The sequence below is a fragment of the Dama dama genome, chromosome 9 (assembly GCF_033118175.1).
Source record: "Dama dama isolate Ldn47 chromosome 9, ASM3311817v1, whole genome shotgun sequence".
Lineage (NCBI taxonomy): Eukaryota > Metazoa > Chordata > Mammalia > Artiodactyla > Cervidae > Dama > Dama dama.
In genome coordinates, this window is record NC_083689.1 from 69,386,693 (window position 1) to 69,411,443 (window position 24,751).

The 24,751-nt window shown below is 38.2% G+C and overlaps 1 protein-coding gene across 1 annotated transcript in view; it reads left to right on the forward strand.

The window, feature by feature from the left end:
• Nucleotides 1–24,751, forward strand: part of SGCD (sarcoglycan delta) — a 660,276-nt gene that overhangs the window by 25,638 nt on the left and 609,887 nt on the right. The window contains exon 2 of the mRNA XM_061151820.1: nt 15,910–16,073. The gene's annotated coding sequence lies outside the window, so the exon portion shown is untranslated. The remainder of the gene's footprint in view (nt 1–15,909; nt 16,074–24,751) is intronic.

The window sequence follows — 24,751 nt, forward strand, 5'->3', positions numbered from 1 at the left end:
CAGGCAGAATCTACTTTCTGAGCCACAATGAAAGCCCAAGAATCCTTGCCATTCTAGGAGACAGGCAGTGGCTACCTCGTTAGCCCATCTGTTTACCTTGGAGTAAGACTTAGGGCTAGTGGTTCTAAATCTCATTTTGGATCAGAAACCAAAGGCCCCTTTTCCTTAGGGAAAATGAAAATAACACATTTTTTTTTCTTTGCGAAGTGAAGGGGGTTCATGGAACCCCTAGCAGCTCATCCTGGTTTCAGTTTGAAACCACTGAATAATAATTATCTGCCAGGACTGGCAGTTCTGCCTTTATTCTGTTCCAATTCAGTAGTTCTCTGTAAAAATATGCTTTCAAATTAGACTCCACCATTGGTCCCTGTGTAGTCATATTAATTTAAATTTGTGTAGTATCCACTTTCCAATATGCTAGTCGTTCTTGAAAATTAAGCCAATTACTGTGTCTTCTGTGAAGTGCTCTGTCTTTCACGTACCCTCATGGCAACCAAAAGTGGTTAACATTAGTCACTCCCGTTCACAATTCCTGTTCAACTTTATGGATATGTCTTTCTGTACAAGTTAATATCTTTTGCCATTTTACAATGAAATGTGCACCGTTCTTTTTCTTTTTTTCAGCCGTGCCACATGGCTCGCATGATCTCAGACTAGGGGCTGAATCTGCGTCCTTGGCAGTGAAAGTATGTCATCCTAGCCACTGGACTGCCAGGGAATCCCCTGGGCCACTGTTTTTTCAACTTATTCTGTATGGAAACAGCATTTCCAGTATTTCTACATATTTTCTTTTTGCACATGTTTTTTATAACATTGTAGAAATATTTACTTTTATAAGCAAGAAAACTAAGTAAAACAGGTTTGGGGACAAACCATAGTTGCCTCCTGGTATGTGTACCATTTAACAGATTGGGCTAGAAATGTACAAGATGCAAAAAAGTAGTCCAGTGGCTTCAGTTAACATGGGTACTGCTTGTACATCTTAGAAAAACTATGAAGAGTGTTGGCTAATTTGGTAAGCTGGTATATTGTAGGCCACTTAAGAGAGTGTCTATTGCAATATAAAAACTAATCCATTTGAATCCTGGGAACCACTAATTATTGTGACAGAAAGACAGGAGTTATACAAAGATACACACCTTCTAGAAACATTATTAATGTTTCATTTGAATAATTTTCAACTTTGTACTCTCCATCTCACAGCATTATCTTATAACATTGAAATGTCTTCGTGAAGCACTTATGTGTATGTTTTAAGAGCTTTTGCGATTGAGTCAGTAGCTGGGGACCCTTGTGTCTTAATAATTATACAATATTGGTCAAGCTTTTTAACTTTTTTTTTTTGATTGTGTAGCATGCAGGATCTTATCTCCCCTCTCTACCAGGTATGGAACCACACCCCTTGCAGTGGAAGCACAGAATCTTAACCACTGAACTGCCAGGAAAGTCCACTAACTTTTAAGCCTGATTTTTCTCACCTGTAAAATGGGATAATACTTGAAACCAAGTGTAGTTTTTATGCATTTGGATGCCTTACACATATAGCAAGCTTTCAATAAATCTGATCTGCAATAAATAATAGTAGGAAAAGTTATTAGGTATTTACTTTCCATATACTGTTTGGAATATATCTTCATGGTATGTTCTTTTATGTATTTGGAACAACCTTGTAAAACTCCTAATTTTATTTACTTTAAGGACATTGAGGCCTTTGATCAGATCTTTGAAAGGGTCGAGACGCAAAGATGACATTTCTACCAAGTCTTATTGCCTTTCTTAAGCAAATGTATTGCTTTTATTCAATGCGTTTTGTAAAGCTTTCTATCTACATACATGAATAGAAACTCGTGAATATGAGGGCTGATTGTATTCAGTATTTCACTTCACTGTGAGTGAGACAAGACGACATAGGTCCTAAAATGCACCACAGTTTATTATTTCGGGTTTGTGTTACCTTTTCCAATACATAAAGAGCACATGAAGAAAAGGAAAATATAAAAAATGGCTCCTCTGTATTATTCTACTTATTTCCTTCCAACAGCTGCGATAGTAACTAACACCAAACCCTCTGTGAGTGTAGACAACAGTGGACTGATAAACTAGCTCTCCGAAAGGAAAATCTTTATTTTAGAGCATCTGCTGATGTTCAGGGAGGAAGTATTCCCAACATGTCTGATTTCAAGTTACCAGTGATTTAACAACCAGCTCACAAAATTCCTGAAAATTTAACATGTGGCTCTTGCTAGCTGGCTTTGACATACTGTTGCTAAATCCTTTGATCTCATCACTCAGAGTCCCCCTGCAGTTTCTTGTCTTCTTAGGAAGTAAAATTCTTTTTTTTTCCCCCTGGATACATGCTTTCTTCCCTGTTCTCCCTTCACGTCTTACCTTGCTGGCTTCATCTTCTTACTTTTAGCCTCTGTGCAGATGTCAGTCATTCAATTTTGTTCTTCTCTGATTTCTGTATGCGGGGAGTGGGGGAATTGGGGGTGTGGTCTAGTAGAGAAGTGAGAGGGAAGTGCGGACGGCATGTCAGCTAGAAGTCCTGCTCTCTCCTTAAATCCAAAATACCTTTATCCATTTAATTTTTCCATGTTGCTTGGATAGCTCTTGTATGGTCTCATCCCAGTTTGCTTTTCCATTGTGATTGGTTATAATGAGACTTCCTTATGTTCCTTAAAAACATAACATTCTCTCTTCCACACTCTCCTACATGCAGTTTTTTCTGCCTAGAAATGTCTTGACATCTCTTCCTGTCTTCTCATGCATTCATTCAGTTATATACTCCGTCAGCCTCAGATCTAGTGGCAGCATCTCTTTCTCAATATACCAAGTGAAGGTTATCCCTCTCTGATCCCACAGGGCCTGTGTTTATGCTACTGAATCATTTGCCACACACTGTCTGACTTACCATCAACACAGTGACACATGTTTCAAAGAAGGGAGAACCTTGATTTGGGGGTACGTTTGTGGATTAGGAGCTAGGAGGTCTTGTATCATTTGGTGTAAGTCAGATCTCTAAGATGTAGTTTTTCTCATTTACAAAGCATTGTGTGTGTGTCTCTTCCTGCATTGAGTGGAACTACTAACTCACTTGTGCTTTGGGCATCAGTGGGCAGTGTAATGGTAAAGATACCCCTTTGTTCTGACTTTAAGACACAAAAGCAGTTCAGTACCATGGTTATGCATGTGGACTTTGGGGTCTAATCACCTTGATTCAAATCTCAGCACTGCTATTTTGGGCAAGTTGCTTGTTTTTCCACCTATGAAGTGGAGATTATAATAGAAGCTTCCTTATAAGCTAGATAAGAAGAAGAAATGAGTTAATACATATGAATGGGACTTAGATTTTATTATCACTTTGACTGATACTTACTTTGTTTCTGTCACAAGCCTTGTTTTGTTTTTTCCCTTGAAATTATAATGGCCATATTTCTCCTTTAACTTTTATGTCTGAGGTCCTATCCAAAAAATTCCAAGATAACATCTCCAATAAAAATTAAGAAAATATTTTGCACTCACCTATAATGTTTTTTTTCTTCCTCTGCTTATAGCACACTTTGTATAATTCTTTCCCAGGGCTCTAGGAGACTGTAAACCATTGGGTTGGTTATTAGCATCAGCATAATGAATTTCAGAAAGCATGAAGCAATTTCCTGTTCTCCTGTTTCCTCTCAGAAATGAGCCTTTTCATGTAGATTGGCAATTTTTAAAAAAATAAATACATTCTTCTCCATATCCAAGATAATTTTTTGAATTATTATAATGATTTGTTCCATTCTAAGGGGTAATTATCTGTAATGTTTTATTTTTAGAGTAATATCCAGTACTGGAACTTGTCATAAAATCATTGAGAGATTAATAATGTTCTTCTGACTACTTCAGAAGTGGGGCTCAATTGATTCCAACCCTGTTTGAAAAGTGAGTTTAGCATCCAGGTTGCCAGCTTATATACATGGTGAGGGTGGTGGGGGCAGAATAAGAGAGAAAACATTCAGATAAGAAAAACATATTAGAAAATATGATATCAACAAAGAGAATATATATCCACTATTAAAGGAAGGAAGGGAATTAATATCCATGGAACATCTGGAACATTTTTGGACCTGTAAACCCAACTTCCACATGAGAAAATAGAGACTCCAAGTCATCCAGAAATCATTGCCAAATCTGTTTTCATATATTTTTGAGGGCTTATGAGGTAAAGGTATTTGTATTCTCCAATATGCTTTAGATCCTGAGGCCAGAAGGAATATGGCACCTCAGTGATGGGCCATATGGCTAATGTACACTGCGTAGGTGGAAGTGTATGATCCAAGATGAGACTGGTGAAATAAGGGCCATGTCTCCAAAGATCTTCTACACCATGTTAAGGATTTGAGATTTTATCCTAAGGGCAGTGATAAGTCTTTGAAAAGTTTTAGGCTGAGGAATAAAAACAATTTCATATTGTGAGAAGCTCATTCATACTATAGAGAATGGATTGCAGTCAGATAGAGATGAATTGATTAGAGATCAGGTAGAGGTCTAATATACTTTGGCCACCTGATGTGAAGAACTGACTCCTTGGAAAAGACCCTGATGCTGGGAGGGATTGGGGGCAGGAGGAGAAGGGGATGACAGAGGATGAGATGGCTGGATGGCATCACTGACTCGATGGCCATGAGTTTGAGCAAGCTCCAGGAGTTGGTGATGGATAGGGACCATCATGGGGTCACAAAGCGTTGGACACGACTGAGTGACTGAACTGAACTGAGAGGTCTCTTATCATCCGGCAAGTGAGAACTGTGTTTAGTGGCTCACTGTGAAGGAGAAGAGTGGCCCATGGTACAATGTAGAGCTCTCCTTCACATGAGAGGCATTGTAGTTAGGCTTCTTGCCGGAAGCTTTGCTTGTTTCTTAGCAAGATGATGTGTTGCTATTCATGTGAAAGAACTTAGAAAAGCAACCAGAGTTTAATTTTTGCAGTTTGTGTTATGAGTTTATACACATCAGTATATGTATGAATAGGTAAAGTGTGTATATTAATTCAAACTGGATGTTAGAAGCAGGGATTTTTTTTTAAGTTTTCCTATGTGGTTGTGAATGAGTTCAAGGATTTACTTTTTGTTTTCCTTTTTAATATACTGTTTTTTTCCTCTTAGAAATTTCTCTATTTAGAACCGTTAGTAAGTAAGATGTAAAATTAAGATAAACTTTTTTGGATTTTCACCAAATGGTTCAGTTCAGTTCATGAGCATAACTTGATGCCAGATGGCTGAGAACAATTATCAGCCATTTCTTTAGACTTTAATGTTTTCAGAGAACTTCATGATAAGTGACTAATTTAGCTTCCCATTTGTCTGGGAAGAAGGGTGAGGGAAAAATAATAGCCATCTAAGCCATATTTATATAACTCATAGAGATCTGTTGATTCTTAATAAATATTAAATAGTAGCTTAGCTTGGGCAGTGGTTGGATAAAGTACATACTTTGGTAAGGCTTAGGATCAGCAAACCTGCATTTCCCAGAACTTCATATTTTGATTTAGGAATTGTTACTATGATTTTTTGTATGTTTGTTTTAAAAATTGAAAACCAAGGTGCTAGACTTGTCATATATGTTTTTTCTCCTTTCAGTAACCATAGGTATTATTATCTCTTTTATATCATAGGAAGCTAAGGTCAGATGAGTAGGTGAATTGCTTACATTGGAAGAGCAGGGATTTCATTCAAAGGTTTGATTTACTCCTTAGTTACTGTTTTGAAATTAGATGACAGCTTTCTTTTCCTGGTCTAGGTAACAAAGATGTTTCTTTTCCTAGCCAGATATTCTGCTGGTGTGTGATGTGTATCTGTATTGTTTTATAAAGTTTCCATAATCTGTCTCTTCATGGGGCCAAATATGTTTCTAAATCTAATTTAATCTTTCTGGTTTCTAATGTAATTTCACTGAAAGCTTATTTCCAATGCAGTGGTTTTGTAATTATAGTGGAGCCTCAGCTTATGTGCATTTAATTTACGTAAATTCAACTGTACGTGCATGGCAAATGAAGAGAGAACTGTTTAAATAGTGTGGAAGATTCTGTTCCCCATTTCATGTAATGAGCACATGCCCAGAGTGAGGGAGGCAGGGTTTTGCTTCTTTCTCTGTCTGTTCCAGGCTTTCACATCTCCTACAGGATGAAGACTTTGATCTAACTGAGTGACAAGCCATTGTTGAAAAATACTTACTTTTCACACTACCAGCCCCCTAAGATGAGTCTTCACTTCACTTGTTCAACCTAATAAACAATTATCTGCTCTAAAACTGAATTTCTTTTTTCCCTTTTGGGCTTATCTATTCATTTAACAAACATTTTATGAGAACTTACTGTGTACCAGCCCTGTTCTAAGTACTAGAAATACTATTGGGAATACAGTGACCTACTAAAAAATTCTCTTCTCTCACAGAAATTCTGAGATCTATAATTTCATTCTCAACATTCTGTCTTTCTAAGACATTTTTAGAATGACATTGGATATGTATGATTTCATTTTAGGCACTGATTTGTTAAATTAAATCCATTTGAAGGCAATCAGACAGTTTCTTACTAAATACACTCTTACCTTATGACCCTGCCATTGTGCTCCTCCTTGATACCTACCCAAAGGTGATGAAAGCTTAAGTTCTCAGGAAAACCTACATGTGGATCTTTACACAAATTTATTCACAATTACCAAAACTTGGACACAGCCAAGATGCCCTTTAGTAGGTGACTAGATCAATAACATATGGTACGTACAGTGTAATGTCTGTTACTCAGGATTGAAAAAATATGAGCTATCAAGCTGTAAGAGGACATGGAAGGAACTTAAATGCATTTTACTAAGTGAAAGAAGCCAATTTGAGAAGGTGACATACTATGTGAATCAAACTATATGACATTCTAGAAAAGGAAAAGTTGTGGAAAAAGTAAAAAAGATCAGTGGTTGCCAGGGGGTGGTGGGAAGGATGAATAGAGATGAGGGAATTTCTCACACAGGAAACCATTCTGTGTGATCCTATTATAGTGGATATATTTGTCAAAGTCCATAAAATGTACAACATTAAGAGTGAACCCTGAGGTAAACTATAGACCTTGAGTTATCCTGATGTATAGGTGTAGGCTCATCAGGTGTAACAGTTGTACCACTCTGGTGCAGGATGTTGATGGTGGGGGTGGATCTGCATGTGTAGGGGCAGGGCATGTATGAGACCTCTCTATACTGTCTGCTCAATTTTGCTGTCAACCTAAAACTGCTATAATGAAGTCTACATAAAAATAAAGCCCTCTTTCCCATCTCAAGTTCATTTACGCAATGCACACCTCTTCCTGTGTACTACATATTCCTATCATGTATGTGTAGTACATATTCCACATGTACTACATATTTCTACATACCCTATCCTATATATTTCTGATAACATATATAAGACAAGTTGTACTTTTAATAGGATCATAGAAGTATTTAAGATATCAAGTGGACTGGCTTGGTCTTGAATTATAGTAGCTGAGCTTTAGAGACCTGGATTTTTATCACCCACTTAACCCCAACCACTTCTGTTTCACAAGTCACTCCTCTCATCTGCAAAATAGAGGGCTTGATTGGCTGATCCCTACTGCCCTATCCAATTGTTTTCTTTGTATTCATTTCCAGATATTTCAGTGTTCATCACTAAAAGGTCACATCCTTTTTGTAAATATAACAATGCCATTCCTACACTAAAGATATTGTTAATTATTTAGAACTATCAAATATTGAGATACTTTAAAAATTACAGATTATATACTTTCTTTGATCTTGTCTGTAAATCGATTCAAATAAGTTCCATCCAACTTTCATGTCTCCTAAGTCTCTTAATCCATAGGTTCCTCATGACCCTCCTTTCTTTTTCTCACACTCTACTTGTTGAAGACAATACAGCTGTTTGTCCTGTAGACAGTCCCAGAGTCTGGATGTTCTTGATTGTGTTGCTGTGATGTGTATAGCAACTGTCATAGTCACCCATATTTCCAGTTTACTAGCAGATTAAATACAGGTTGTCTGTTTCTGGCTAAACTTCTTCATAGGTGAGGCTATGCGCTTCCATCAGGAGGCATGTAAAATGTCTTTCTTTTGTGACCAGAGCAGCCATTGAGAATTATTACTGATATCTAGTATTTCATGAGGGCTTACAAAATGTTGGCATTCAAATTTTATTTTTATTTTTGATGAAAAAATTCTACAAGTGGAAATTTCTTTTTATCATTATTTGTTTATTGGTCACAAGGAAAGGCAGGACAAATGTTTTATTTTCTTTTATTTACCATTTTCAAAATATTGATGTCTTTGTCATCTTCCAAATGTGACCTATGGGGCCCTTTGTTCTTAGTATCACTATACATTCATAAATTAAATGTATCTGTAGTGTTTTATTCCTTTGCAGTTAATATTCTCATTGACGTTCTGATTTTCCCATCCATAATTGGCATTTTTTATGAGTGTTGCTGAGTTTATAAGCTATTTGCATTTATTTTTCTTTAAATTTCCTATTGCTATCACTTACCTCTTATTCTAGATAACTACCTCTTATTCTAGATAATTACTAGTGTTTTTCTTTTCTCTTTCTCTTCAGAAAATCACTATATATTAGGACTATTACCTCTTTGCTCTTATGAAATGAAAAGATTATTCCTAACAAAATTACATTAGTGATGTCAGAATATAAGTTACAAACTGGAAAACTATATTTACAGTTTTTATCACAGACAAAGATGAATTCACACCTCAGTAGTGAAGGGTATCACAGAAGTTGGAAACTGAGACCCCAGGCTCAGACTTTCCAGGGATCCCATCAACACTCTATGATGTTGCATGTCTTACTTTAATACTCTGAGCCATTACGTTCCCCATATGAGATAGTGCAGTTCAGTCGCTCAGTCGTGTCTGACTCTGCGACTCCATGGACTGCAGCACGCCAGGCTTCTCTGTCCATCACCAGTTCCTGGAGCTTACCTAAATTCATGTCCATAGAGTCTGTGATGCCATCCAACCATCTCATCTTCTGTTGTCCCCTTCTCCTCCTGCCTTCAATCTTTCCCAGCATCAGGGGCTTTAGGGGAATCCTAATAACATTATCTCATTCATTTATTGGAAACACTTCATGAGCAAATACAAGCTCAACACAGTGCTGGCACATACAGGCTCAAAAAATAATATCTGAGACTCTTCTTGTTGATTACCAATAGTGATGGTAATCAATTGTGCTTTCATTGAAAGGATAGGTGTTGGGATCTATTCTCTTCTCAGATTCTCAGATTATTTGGGTTTACCCAACACATCAGCATGGGAGAAGACCTGGTCACTCCCTAGGCCAGTCTTTCCTTTTGACTATCATAATGGTAGCAAAGAATACTGTAGCTTCATTTGGAAATCAATCACCAAAGAGTGTCATAAATGAATAATTTATATCCTTAAACAGATGTGTCTGTGGATTGACTCTATTGCATTCTTATGCTGGGCCTGAGAGACAAACAGTATACACAATAGAGTTCATGTTCTCAGTGACTTGGTCTAGTAGGCAAGATGTGAATGTATTGTCATGCATACTTTTATTTTTACTCTCCTAAAATCCTTGTAAGGAATGATGGTAAGGTTTTATGTCATAAAATTCATAGCACCATGAATTAATAGCATACATGCCTTGCATTAATTCAGACTGAACATTAGTGTATTCAAATTACTCCTTACAAAGAACCCTTTGATTAGGTATTGTGGTTTGTCTTGCAGATGAAGCATTGAAATGTTAAATAGCATGCCCAGAGATGGAGATAGTGGGTAGCTGAGTCAGGAAATAAACATGGGCTGGAATCTAAAACAGTATAACCTCTGGAGTTGATGTATCATGACAAAACAGTATTCTGGTTGACAGTCTCCTGTTACAGGTTTTTGCTGAACTTCATTCTGTGGCGTTCACAGTGCTGCAGTATGATAGACCTAACATGTATGTGACCAAGAACAGGAGATCAGGGACCAGTGTTCTAGGATTGAGGTGATACTTTTTAATACTTTTCTTTATTGTGTTACTATCTGGAGATATATGGAAAGCTGTCACTTAAAATGGTCCCTGGTAACTTTATCACTGACCATCTAAGCATGTGATCCAGTGGCATATTCAGGCTAACAGATAAGGAGGGTGTGATGAACTCAACTACTCTCAGGTTTAAGGCAGCACAGAACACCCACTATTTACATTTGGGGTCATGTGGGTATAGCATGTGCTGCCACTGTGAATCTTGTTTGTATCTACATGGGATGTTGGTTCACAGGCAAATGTGAAAGTTTATGATTAGGTGATTAAAAAAAGGCAAGTCATGCAAACAGCAGATCTGTTTAGGGAACTCATACGTATACTTGCTTTTAGGCGTAATAAGGATGGCTTCGCTGGCGACACAGACTGATTTCCTAATGCAAAAGGAAGACCTGTGTTTCTAGATATCGGAAAGAGCAGTTGTCAGACCTGGAGGCCTAGTGGGCAGGTGCTGATAGAGAGGGGTGAGGGTGGGTGTTGCGTCTTCTATGAGTACTGTTAAAAGCACATCTTATGAGCTACTGCTGTTACTACCTACCAGCCATCAGTGTTTGACCTACTTTATAAGGTTTGAGATAAATATTAACTAGCAAAGAAGAATACAGACCAGAATTTAGCTCCAATGCTAAGAGATTCCCTAAAATTCCATGATAATGTTTAGTGACTTTTTTTCTAGTCTTTTTTATTTCACTGTTCCATTTAGAAGTCTGATCAGATAAGGAAATCAGGTGCTAATGCACTGGAAGATCAGGTGTCTAAAGTCACTAGAGGTGTTCTATATTCCTTAAAAATCTATCCGCATAGATATACTTTGGCTATCGCCTATCAGTTCTCTTGTATAGTGTCCAAACTATGGATGGATATCAAATAACTTCTTCAAGTATGTAGCCAGAGGCGGGTGATTACAGTTATGGGGGGCGGAGGGGGTAACCTCAGTCCCCAAAGTCTATTACATTGCATGGGCCTGACATTATTTTAGTAATGTCAACTAGTAGAAAATGTGATTTATATTTTGCAAATTGATTTGGTCCCCTATCTCTGCTGCTCAGGAAGCCACTATTCCAATGTGTCACATGACCTCCTCTGACTTTGGAAGAAATGTGCCCTCTCCTGTCCGTATTCCTTCACTGTCCTCGACAGAGACAGTAGGGGCAGTTTTCACATTGACATTCTTAGGAGACGAGACAGCATTCTTCCCTCAGAGTTCAAAATGAGGGATTTCCAAGTGTCAGGACTAGGTTTAATTGGAAATGAAATCTGGGAAAGAATCAATTGTGATTGTCAGCATGCTTGGGGAACACCACTAAGCATCGAGGGGCCTCCAAAGTGGCGCTAGAGGTAAAGAATCCGTCTGCAGTGCAGGAGACACAAGAGACGAAAGTTTGATCTCTGGGTCAGGAAGATCCCCTAGAGAAAGCAATGGCTACACACTCTAGTATTCTTGCCTAGAGAATCCCTTGGACAGAGGAGCCTGGCAGGCTACAGTCCATGCAGAGTCAGGAATGACTAAGTGGCTGACTGCAACACACACTGTGCGCTGAATTTGAATCCTTTCCTTTTCTCATTGAATGATTTTCAAGTGAATCACTTAATCCAAACCCTGACTTCCTTACACTTGAGGCAGAGCCTTGGAGATAGATGTGATGTATGCATAACGACAGTTCCCTTTGAAAGATACTAGCATTGCTTCTCCACTTTCTGGCAGGACCCAACCCTGGTGGTGTAGGTAGATTTAAATTCACGATTTATCCCTTCCTCCAAACCCTTCCACTCGGAAGTCCTAACCAAGATCCATTTTAGAGTTGCGGTACCCTCATGTCCCCCTCATTCTCTCCCTGGCCCTGCCCTTTCTAGTTGCCTGCCTGTCTTGGGATTGTGTCTGCGTTTGTGGATCAGTGCACATACTTGTGCTGTACTCACAGGAGTCATTTTTAATGCACACCCAGCCATTGGGGGTGGTTCACATTCTGCCACCTAACAGCCCCTAATTGATACCTCTTGAAAAAATGACATCTTCCCTGAAGCGTTCAAGGCTGCCTGACACACAGAGGCCAGCCGCCTCTATGATAAGCATTCTCACCATGCAGACACTGGTGATTTAAAAGGCACGTTGTTCTATCTTGACGTGATCCCTTTGACAATATATGTAGTATATATGCTTTCTCAGTTTATTTTGCTGTGTAATAACATTAATTCCATCACTGTTTCCAAAGATTTCAGAGAAGCTAATTTCTGAAATTGTGGTCTGAGCCCAGTGTCCTGTACACCCTACCACCCACGTAGCATCTTATTAATGAATCATGTACTTGTGGATTTATTTGGTGAATACTTTTTCTTTTGCTGACGGTGGTAAATAAACCAGTATCATCTCAGAAGATGGGTGTATTGGGTGAGCAGTGGGGAGCATACTAAGGAAATGAGATTTTTCTCCCAAGTAAACCAAGAGCTCCAGAATTCTCTCTACATATCAAGCAGAAGTTAGGCTCCTTATATTAGTACAGTTCGGTCACTATGTTGGTGAACCATCGATTTTGTGGGGGGTTGCCATGTCTTCCCACATCTAGGACAGAAGTCAGGAAATCACAAAAGACAAAAGCTGCCTGGAATGAAAACTGGACAAGGGTAGCAATGAAGTCTTTAATATTTCTTACCATATCTCCAGTCCTTGTTATTGGCAAATATTATGTACTCAATAAACATTTGTTAGTAAATGCATTTCCAACCAAGTAGTATTATACTTCAGTGACTTAGAATGCAGTGTAAGTAACTTTTCCCTGAAGCACCTTAACTTTTTACTACGTTGTGGTGTAATGAAATCTGAAAGGTACGTGACATATTTTTATGTTGTTACTACCCATACATAGACAGTTTCTTAATATTAGTTAGGAAAAAAGAAAAGAAAATGTGTTTAGATAGACTGGAGACTTGAATTCTCAAAGCAGTCAGCACAATTTCTTTAATAACTCCATATATCATTGTGCTGAATTATAGTATTGTTTGCTTTCAAATTTGTGTTTCTTGGCCTTGGAATGCAGGGATAATTGTAGACTGTGGCTTGACAATTATCAGCCTGCTATAATAGTAGGGCCAAGATCATCCTCAAATTGCCAGGCATCAGCAAGAGGACAAGAAGTGAACTAGAAAACGAGTTTCTCATGTTACAAAGTTCTGTCATCTGCCCCAGACTGTAGGGGCAGTTGGGGTAATGATATTCATCTGAGCCTGAGGACTGCCCAGAGAAAGTTGCTCAAAGTCACATCAAGGGCAGCAGAAGCCATCTCATGTGATAAAGGACAGGAACGACTCAAGCTCTAGAGGGGCAGTGAGATGCACGTAGATAAAATCATGAAATGTCATTCAGAATGTAAGCCTGCAACCATAAAAATAAAACATTAAAAGCAACAAACTTTTATTGAGTACTTATGTCATGTACAGTAATGAATGATTTATGTTACCCTGTTTCGTTTTTATAAGCATTCTAAAAGGGATAGATATTTCTGTCATCTCACTTTTGGATAAAAATATGATCCTTCAGGAGATTGAGTTTCTTAGGGTTTTTATTCTTGTGGAACCAAGAGTTGAGTTCTCTAATTATCCAAAGCCTCATTCTTAAGTGTTGCTCTCTATATCTAACCAATCTTAGACTACTAAGAATAAGGGAGACTTTTATTAATCAAAAAGGATAATAATCATTTTTTAAAGCTGAAAGATCTCTGTAGGGCATGTATTTTTGCCCAGCAGTGAAGAGACTCTACACCCTTAAAGTACAAGAAGAACTGGTGATGAATTAGACCCAGATGCAAAGTCCTTTGCTTCCCCTGTGCCACATCTTTTCCCAAAAAATCTCTGTCCTTTTATTTGTCTAATCTTGGATCCCTTGTCTTCATCTACCTTCAGGGAGGGACAAGAAGTAAAGTCATAGAGGGAAGGGTGGGGCAAACTGAGGAAGACCTGGAGAAAGTAACAGTGAAATTGGAATTAGTATGTAGGCAGCTTTATCCCAGTGCATGCAACATGTACTCTTTATGTGTTTCTAGAAATCATTTTGGGCATTTCATTTGTTTAACCCGCAAATTCCTGTAATAATACAGTCCAGATTCAGTTGAATCTATTTCTAACAGCTGCACTGGAAGGCATTCATGTAGTCACAGTTACATAGAATCGAGTTCACTGGGACAGAATGCTTTTGGTTCAAATCTGGCTCAGCCACTTGTCACCTGAGTGACTTTGAGAAGGTTTACTTAGCTTTTATGTTCATTCATTCAAAAATACATACTGATGTCTTTCTTTGTGCTAGGTTGTGGGGAAAGTGCTGGAAGAGATAGAAAGATACTGGAGATTAAATCCCTTGTCAATATGGAGTTTATGTTTTATTAGAGAAGGCAGGTAATAAACAAGGAAGCCATATAGAATATCAGAAAGTCTTCAGCAAGTTTTAAACTGAGAAGGGGGAATGAAGAGATATGGTCAGGGTTTAAAGTTTTAAATAATATGATAACAAGAGACCCTGCTGAAAAGGTAACGCTGTGACAAAAATATGAAGTACTGACGGGAAAAAGAAGACTCCAGGTACAGGTACCCCAGGTACAGCTCTCTCCAGGAACTGTGAGAGCTCGGATCTCCAGTAGCCAGAGGCTTGTTGGAGGAAGAGGTTGGAGACCAGCATGGCTGGAGATGAATTAGTGGGATAAGTGGGAGAAAGGCAGTGGTAACAATGATGACTATGTGAATGTCAGTGTGACTTTTGAGCAGCATAGTGTCACTGTCTTACTCAAGGGACCATGTGAGAGTGACAACCATGGTTTGAGTATACCTGCTGTACAACGCTATAGGTCTATAATGATGCTTTGGACCAGTGTGCTAATATAAAGGAGGTGACAGGAGTGATCAGCTGCTGGATTTATCCTGAAGATAGAGCCAGCCACCAGAATTTGCTGATGTTTTAGAGGACATGGATGGCGGAGAAGAGTCAAAGTTGACTGGAAAAACTGGGGACTGACTAATGGGGTGAATTATATTGGCATTGACTGAGAAGGCATAAACTAGGAAGAGTGTGGGCCTTCCTTGTCTTTGGAAGGATGTTGGTGTTTGGGCATGCACTATCTGACATATCTGTTAGAATTCCAAGGACAAATTTTGAACAGTCCATTAATAGGGGAATCTGGAGTTACCTGAAATATCTGGGCCTGGAGACACATTTCAGAGTTGTCAGTATATAATAGTATTTTCAGCTGTGGAACTTGAAAACGCCTCCTGGTGGACAGGTGTACTTGGAAAGAAGGTTCAGGGCTGAGTTCCAGGATGCTCTTATGTTGGGGATAGGGAGTTTGAATAGATCTAACAGATAAAACCAACAGACTGTGGCCCTCTTGATAACAAGCAAGTTTGGTGTCTTAGAAGCCAAGTATTTTAAGATAAAGAGGTGATGTATTGTCCCTTTGTCTCATGTTAGCATTGACCATAGTGTTAATTACTTTGCTTGAATTTACTAGGATATGCTTGCTCATTGGTTGAAAATATACCACAGATAATGAGTCACCATGAGAAAATCACATTTCCTCTCTGACCTTTAGTTTCCCTATGTGTTGAGTGAGCAATTTTGGCTAGTCATGTCTTTAGAAAATGTCTAACCTTGATATACTATGACTTTTTCTGATTTGGTATGATTCTTTATGATCAGGACTGAATCCATTCAAGTAACTATGCGTGTTACATCAGTCAGAATACAATGACTTTTGTTTAATTTCTTTACACCAAATGATCTGGAATCTAATATCATTGTTGTATTTTTGTTGTTGGTATTGTTTTGAATATCTTCTTTCACTTGTGATCTTGTAGACCTGGAAGAAACCTCCATCCTCAAGGATTTGGAAAAGGCTATCCTGGAACCTGCGTGGAGGTTACAAAAACCATCCCTCTGGTGGTGGCCTGAGCAGATTATTTCAACCCCAATGTTGCCCTGAACGTTGCATTCAAGATTTGAGAAGATTAGGACTGCTAAGGTATGGACTTGTGAATTTAATCTGTTTTGAAGGCAAATACATTTAAAGATAGTTAACCATTTTCACAGCCTTCTCTCCTCATCTGCTCTTTTCTTTTTCTCTTGCCTTTCTCCCTCTCTCCTTTTAAGCAATGATTTGGTCTTTTGTTACCAGCTTGTGGGATGTGATGGGATGGATAAAATTATAATGGAAGAAATGGAGGGCTACCCTGTCTCAGTAACAGAGGTGGTCAGAGGGGAGGCAGTCTAAGCAGGAAGACAAATTTGTGCAGACATCTTTGATAGCAAAAAGAAATTGAGATTGTTCCTTATGTGATGAGAGACATGTAAAGAAGTGGTGCATGTGATAAACTGTGTATTTACATGTTCTATGTCCACAGGAAACTTTTGGCAAAATGTTGTATTATATCTTAAGTGTTTGAAGATAATTGTCTTTATATATCTTTTAGATGCATACTTAGGCCAGGGTTTGAATCTTCTAAGTTTAAGTTGAGTCAGGTGATCCCATCTTCTTTGCTAGTTAAAATGATAATCATTCTTTGTGTGTGTGTATTGTATATATGTACATACACATACTTACATGTGTATGTGTTATATATGTATTTCTATATATATATATATATGCTGCTAAGTCGCTTCAGTCATGTCCGACTCTGTGCGACCCCATAGATGGCAGCCCACCAGGCTCCGCCGTCCCTGGGATTCTCCAGGCAAGAACACTGGAGTGGGTTGCCACTTCCTTCTCCAATACATGAAAGTGAAAAGGGAAAGTGAAGTCTCTCAGTCGTGTCCAATTCTTTGCAACCCCATGGACTGCAGCCTACGAGGCTCCTCCGTTCATGGGATTTTCCAGGCAAGAGTACTGGAGTGGGGTGCCATTGCCTTCTCTGTTTCTATATATATACACACATACAATTTGTTGAGTGTTGTATACTTGTTCTGTATATGTATAGGGATATATATATAAATCACACATATATGATCATATATATGATATGTATGTATGATCTAAATATATGGATGATATGTATATAGAGCATATATATATATGATATGGATATATGATCTATATATATGGAGGGTGGTGGGGAAAGAGGGACAGATGGAGGGAGGAGAAAGAGAGCCCTCCAAAACCACCACTCATGTCATGCTTATTGTGAGTCAGGCATTGAACTGTAAAGCTTGAAAAGTCACAGATACAACTGATAACAACCATCTGGAATAAAGATGTCTGTTCTGGGAAGCCAGAGAAGAGATAGCTAAAAAGATTTTTTAAGGTTGCAAAGCCAGAAGGGGTCAGGGTCCAGACCCTTTCCTAGACTTACTAGAATTTAAGTCTGTGCTCACCTATTGTGTAGTGCAGTGGGTCTGTATCAGCCTAGGAGCACAGGGCATGTCCAAGAGAAACTGGAGAATATCTCAGACAATTCAACTGTCAACTCATTTGCTGTCAATTTAATATGCCTCAAAGGAAAAAAGTGCTTATAACACAAAGGCTTCTGGAAACTGGGAGAGCAAGGTAGCTGAGCTGTTGGCCTGGCTTCCTACTTGTGGCACCATAGGCTTCATCATTTGTGCAAGATGGAGGCCCAGAGCTGATGAAAAATTATTTGTAGCCACAAGCTTGCTTTTATTGATTCTTTGAATTTGTCACTGCTGGTATAAGTGTGGTGCACACTTTCAGTTGATCATGAATAGACCTTCCTATTAGGATGAAGCACATACACTTTCTGTCTGGTTTTTGTAAAAACCTCCAGTGCCCGTGCTTTAAGCTCTCATGTTTATGTTCCTTATAGTACCTTTGAAAGTGTGCTAACAGACTGATGAAAATGTGAGGGTGGTATTTCAAACAAACCCTTCTCTTCCCTTTATTCAAGTTTTTTTTTTTTTTTTTAAATAAAGGGAGATAGATTGTTTTTCTTTCCTCAATTTAAAGGGCATCTTTAAAGCAGATTAAGTATAATTACTATTTATGGATTCATTTTCCATTAACAAGATTTCAAAGGCTAAATTAAAGTTAACAATCAGAAAAAAAAAAAAACCCTATAATATACCTTTTATGAGTGCTTGCACCAGTATAAACATCCTACATAATAGATGTATCATTGTGGTGCATTTCTCAGCCCACACATCCTAGATCTGTCGGAAAGGAAAGCTGCAAAAGCTTGTCCTGAAAACCTACAGAAACCTAGGGGTTTGGGCTGGGATTTTGGTGACAGTACTTTGCTCTAAAAGCGTTGATCTTTAATTCAGAATGCATGTGTTCTGTCAGGAATATTTACCTAGATGCCGAGTACTTAAAATATAAATTCACTGGAGAAAGTTTTAAAGGACTTAGTCATAAAATTTGGCCTGGTTTAGAGGCCAATCAACCCTTAAGGGGAAAATAAAACTCTCTGATTGTTGACAGAGTATCAGGGAGAAAAAAGTCTGCTTTGCCATATGGGTGTTCATCACAGGACTAGATTCATCTGGTACTTGTATGTACATGCTCTGGTTCACAGACCACCACCCAGGTTCCAGGAAGGAAGGAGAAAGTGAGGCAGTGCTGGGTCATCAGTCTACCATGATGCTACCTGGCTCCCATGCTCCAGTGAAAAGATTTTTCAGCTGTCTTTTCAAGTGGAGACAGTATAAATTAGTGACTATGGACTCAGACTTTAAAAAAAGGCAAATCAGACTTTGCCTGAATGTTAGGAAAACTATTGAATGTTTCTAAGCCAGTGCTGTTCAAAAGTTCAGTCTATAAACCAGCAGCTTCAACATCACCTAAGCTTGTTAGACATGCTGATTCTCAGGCCCTTCACCCCACTTATTAAATCAGAAACTCTTGGATTGTGAGGTTCTGGGATCTGTTTTCAAACAGGCTCTCCAGATAATTCAGACACTTTGCTAAAATTTGAAAACCACAGCTAGGCCTATTTCCTGCTCTCTGAGAAGTTAGGAAGTTTTTAAAAATAACTCATGTTCCAAAAGTAGGAAACTCTAAAAATATTAATGATTAATATATCTAAGTGTGGGTGTTTATGTGTTTTTATAACCACACACACACCTGTATTTGTGAATATGGGTTCAATCCCTGGGTTGGGAAGATCTCCTGAAGGAGGAAATGGCAACCCACTCCAGTATTCTTGCCTGGGAAATCCCATGGACAGAGGAGCCATAGTGGGTGATAGAGCATGGGGTTGCAAAAGAGTCATGCCTTAGTGACTGAACAACAGCAGTTGTCTTCTAAACAATAACTGTATGTATGTGGGGGGGGGGGGGGCGGGGGGCGGGGCATTGAAAGGGGGAAAATCTTTTCAAATACCAAAATACTGTTCCTGAGGTTAATCACTGCATTTGAAATATAGAAAAGTGAAACTATATATAAAATAATGAAAATATTAGAGTAGCTGCAGTTATGAGTGAGTGGGTCAGTGGGAAGGGGCAGAGTTCTGAAATAGATGCACAAATCTGCAGGCAACTGGCTTTCCATAAGGGCACTGAAACAATTCTGTGAGGACAGGAGCACTGCTTTCAACAGTCCTCGAGGAACTGGATATTTATATGAAAAATGAAAACTCCAAACTCCTACCTCACTCTATATCAAAAATCAGTTTGGGTTAGATTGCAGGGTGAAAGGAAAGCTGCAACAGCACAGATAATAAAAATGTTAGAATCTCTAACTTTGTAACGTCAGGAGGCAAAGATGTCTTATAAATGACACACAGAATATCAACCATAAGAGGAGAAAGACATTGAACTTCATCAAAGTTGAAAATACCTACTCATTAAGAAAATAAAGACATGACCACAGACTGGGAGACAATACTGACAACATATATGTCTAACATATACATGAAGAGTACTTTATGAAACACCATATGGGATGACCATAAACACAAGTGATGGTGTTTACCATAAATTGTGATCAGGGAAATGCAAATTAAAAATGCAGTGAGATGCCACCACACCTATTAGAATGGCTAAAATTAAAAGGACTGAAAGTACCAAACATAAAGGGGATACAGAGCAATCAGAACTCTGATAGAGCATTAGCAGAAGTGTAAAATGCTCCAACAACTTTGAAAGATGATCTATCAGTTTCTTATAAAGTGATACAATACCCAAGCTTCAGCAGTTCCTGTCCTGGGTATTTATCCAAGAGGATTGAAAACATTTGTCCACACATGCTCATAGTAATTTTATTTATAGTAATCCAGCTCTGAAAACATCTCAGATCACCATCAATAGGAAAATGGATGAACTCTGATAAATTCACAAAATGCAATATCACAATAAGAAATGTTGATAGATAAACGTACTAAAACAGGTGAGCCTCAAAAACAGTATGAGTAAAAGTATCCTATTGTCACAAAAATACTTAGTTTATAATTTATATGACATAAGTAATTGTCAGAACTTATGGATGTTGATAGAAATCAGATCAGTACTTGCTTCTAATAAGAGATTACCTGGGAAAGGTATGTGAGGAAAATTATTGGGGTCATGAAAATGATGTGTGCCTTTATTCGTCAAAACTGATGAAATGGCACAAAACAGTTCACTCTATGTGAATTATGTTTATAAAAATGCATGAAAGAACTTTTAAGCTGCCCCTTATTGAGTGCTTTGTCAAAGGTACTATTCTTTTTTACAGAATTTATTTTAAGTACAGTTGATTTACAATGTGTTAATTTCTAGTGTAAAACTGATTCAGTTATACACACACAGATATTAATATATACATATGTCTATATGCATTCTTTGTCATATTCCTTTCCATTGTGGTTTGTCACAGAATATTGGATATAATTCCCTGTGCTATACAGTAGGACCTTGTTGTTTGAGTTCTTTTCTTTATGTGTGTGTGTATACACACTCATTTAATCCTTGGGATAACTCGGGTTGCTATTATAATCACAGGTCTGTTTTCTCAGTGTGACCCCTCTTGATTATAGAATATAATATAAATAGTAGTATCAGAAACTGTAAAGCATACAATTTAGGAAACACTGTATGATACTTGGCAGAGGTGATCCCATTTAATTAAAAGCACTAAAAGGAAACTGCCTGGGATCAAGGGTAGGCTCTTCCACTTTGTTGTAATTAACTGAACTGCTGCCAGCCTTGGTTTCTTTATTTGTGGGATGGGGTTGATTCTCATGCCCACGTGATACAGAGTGAAGATCAAGTGAAATTATACTTGTGAAGTGCTTGCTGGTTCCTTACAACCCCTGGGTAAATGTTAAACTGCCATTTTTGGTTGTAGAGATTATATGAGGGATGACAATCCTGAGCTAAAAGAGTAACATTTATGTGGCCTCTGAGTCATTACCTATATCTATACATCCACTTAACTGTAGATGAAAGCAAAATACTGTCATTTTTTAAAAACTGTATCAGTTTCATTATAAGGATTTTGGAAACTGTCAAAGAAGTTGACCCTATTGCCAAAAAAATAATAATTTAATTAATACGTAGGAAATCGTGTTGAGAGAAAAAATTGTCATTTAATGTAGATGTTACATTTCCTCTGTTCAGAGTGATTGAAAGCCATCCTGAAACTATTTAGCATGTTTAATGGGTATCAGCAAGGTTAATCATCTGAGGAATGGTAAGGAGCTGAATTCCTTTATGCACCTCTCCAATTTGTGATACTGTCATAACATTTTTCATGAGACTTGGGTACATGTCTCTATTTTAGTTGTGCTTTTGAAAGTCTCAGTTTCCATAGTAAAAATTTAAGATCAGAGATGTTGCAAATATGTGCACACTAACAGTGCTTTTCCTGTAAAGTACAAATTAGTCTATCATCAACCTGCTGTGTAAGGTAGAAAATTCTCTGTTGCTGTTTAGTTGCTAAGTTGTGTCCAACTTTTTGCAACCCCATGGACTGTAGTCCACTAGGCTCCTCTGTCCATGGAATTCTCCAGGCAAGAATACTGGAGTGGGTTGCCATTTTTTTCTCTAGGGGACCTTTCCAACCCAGGGATTAAACCCGTGTCTCCTGCATTGTCAGGCTGGTTCTTTACCACTGTGCCACCTGGGAAGCCCCTAGAAAAATAGATAAACACATCCAAAAATGTTATCAAAGGGAAATGGAAAGCTGCTTTTGAGGGTAGTGTTTGTCCCTGTTTCTGACTGTCACCACTAAGTGTGATAAGTTGGGTAGTGAAGATAAGAACCTTCCCAGTACTGTCAGGCTATGTGGGAATATGTGTACGGTGTGTGTATTTCCTCCTCTGGAATCTATCTCATCAAGAAACTCTTTCTTAGACTGGTTTTATACAAGTGTTAGTATTTGTCGTAGATCACTTTTGTATTCATCCATTTCCTTTGGATATGGAAATGATGTTTTTTGTATTTTCTGGGCCTCCTAGCATATCAGCAGAACAGTGGCTGACTTATCAAGTCTTAGGATGGCTCTTTTCTTATGGTTTTCCACAGCCTTCACTGAATTTACCCTGAAATTCATCATGCATTGAAATTTCATCTCAGATAATAAATATCTGAGTGTCAAACATGAAAGCATCAGCAGAACTGCTTTGTGAGAAGAGAAGACTCTTGCTGGGGAATCCAGTGTATCACGTCTCGCAGATGGCTTGGTTTATTTCTCTATTCAGCCAATGTATGGTGAGCATCTGTTGTGAGCTAGGGGCTGTGCCAAGTTCGCTACTTATCTGCATGATACCTGTCCTCTCTTGGATTTCAATTTCCTTGTATGCAAAATGGCAGTTTGGGTCAAGTAAGCTTAGATTTCAGCAAATAGTGCTGTATTTAATTTCAAATAAGCTGATAATTAATGTTGACATAGCAACATTTTCTGAACATGTTTGACAATTACCTGTAAGGATCAATTGAAACATGAAGATTCAAAGAGATTGAGCTAAAGAAATTATAAAAATTCTGTATAGGTCTCCTTGTTGACTTTTAGCACTTTATACCATGAGATTTCAGAATACTATTCAGAAAGCCTTATTTGGGATATTATCTAATTTTTCCCTCTATATATTCGAGACATCTCTTTTTTATTTCTACCTCCAATACTGGCTCTTTAGAGGACTATCTCACTTTACAGATGAGGAAACGGAGGAGCAGAGAAGCCAAGTAATTTTCTTAAAACCACACTGGTAGGATAAGAAACTTTCTTTGGGTTGGGCTCTTAAAATGCCTGTAATGAGCCCAACTCTATTCACGAAACTTTTTACCCTGCACTGAAGGATACCTGCTTTAATGTTCTTTGAGGATTTTAATGCTTCTGAAGGTGGCAGCATCCCTTTTTGTTCTTTTATTTTCTAACTCAAACAACTACCATTTTAGGAATAGACTCCTTTTGACAGTTACTGAAAACAAGATTTGTGTTTCTCCCCTTGAGTATGACATTTTGCAGTCTGTTTACTTGAGGTGAATTTTATCCAAGGCCTTTGAAACTACAGAATTTGAGTTGTTACTGTGTTCCAGTCTTGTACAGATGTAGGTCTTATTAGCCAGATTAAAATACCCTTCTCCTCAACTCATTACCACCACCACCAGTGATGGCAAAATGGCTATTTGAACTTTTCCTGCAATTTGATGTATGTTGTTTTCATGATGCAAATCTAACATTATTTAAATGTCTATCCTCTGCAAATTCTTATCAACAAGTGATCTCAGAAAGGTTTTCTCTTCAACTTGCTCATTGCTTCCTCTTTGCTGCTAAACCTGTCCCCACACTGCCCTACTCTGCCATTTCATTTTCATGACACTTTCCAATGTTCACACTAGCAACTTCCTCAGATTTAGTCTGGATTGCAGAGTTGGTACGTGCCCATCCTATGTAGTGGTTGGCCAAAAAGTTTTCTCAAGTTTTTCCATGATATTTATTGTGAGGATCACATGGAATTTGAAAACTGTACCACCCTCAAAAACTGTCCAGACTTTCCCAATCCATCGCCCTCCTATTTGATCCAGCTTTTATACATTGTCTCTTTGCCAATTTCCCTCCCCTCTCCCCAACCTCAGCCTCTCCACAGGCTGTGGTGACCCTCTCCATTTTTCCAAAAAAATATGCCATGTTTTCTTAAGTTACCACTAATTTGCTCCTGCTGGTGATTTTGCCATTTCCTACCCACTGCTGCTGCTGCTGCTAAGTCACTTCAGTCATGTCCAACTCTATGTGACCCTATAGACGGCAGCCCACCAGGCTCTGCTGTCCCTGGGATTCTCCAGGCAAGAAGAATGGAGTGGGTTGCCATTTCCTTCTCCAATGCATGAAACTGAAAAGTGAAAGTGAAGTCGCTCAGTCGTATCTGACTCTTGCAAACCCATGGACTGCAGCCCACCAGGCTCCTCCGTCCATGGGATTTTCCAGGCAAGAGTACTGGAGTGGGGTGCCATTGCCTTCTCCCCTACCCACTGCACCCCTGCACATTTATGGAAACTCCTTCATCTTTTAAGATCCAACTCATTGAAAGCTTCTGAGACTCTCTTGAGCCAATGTCATTTCTTCTCTTTTGACCTCACTGCATTTTTTTTCAAACCTTATTGTAACTCTTACTGTGAAGAAAGGTTATTGTAATATGTATATTATATATATTGATTTGCATTATTACTATTATATTATTATCATTTTATGAATTACATTATAATTATATTATTAATATATATTAATTAACATATACATGCTTTTATATATATATATTATTAAACTGACTG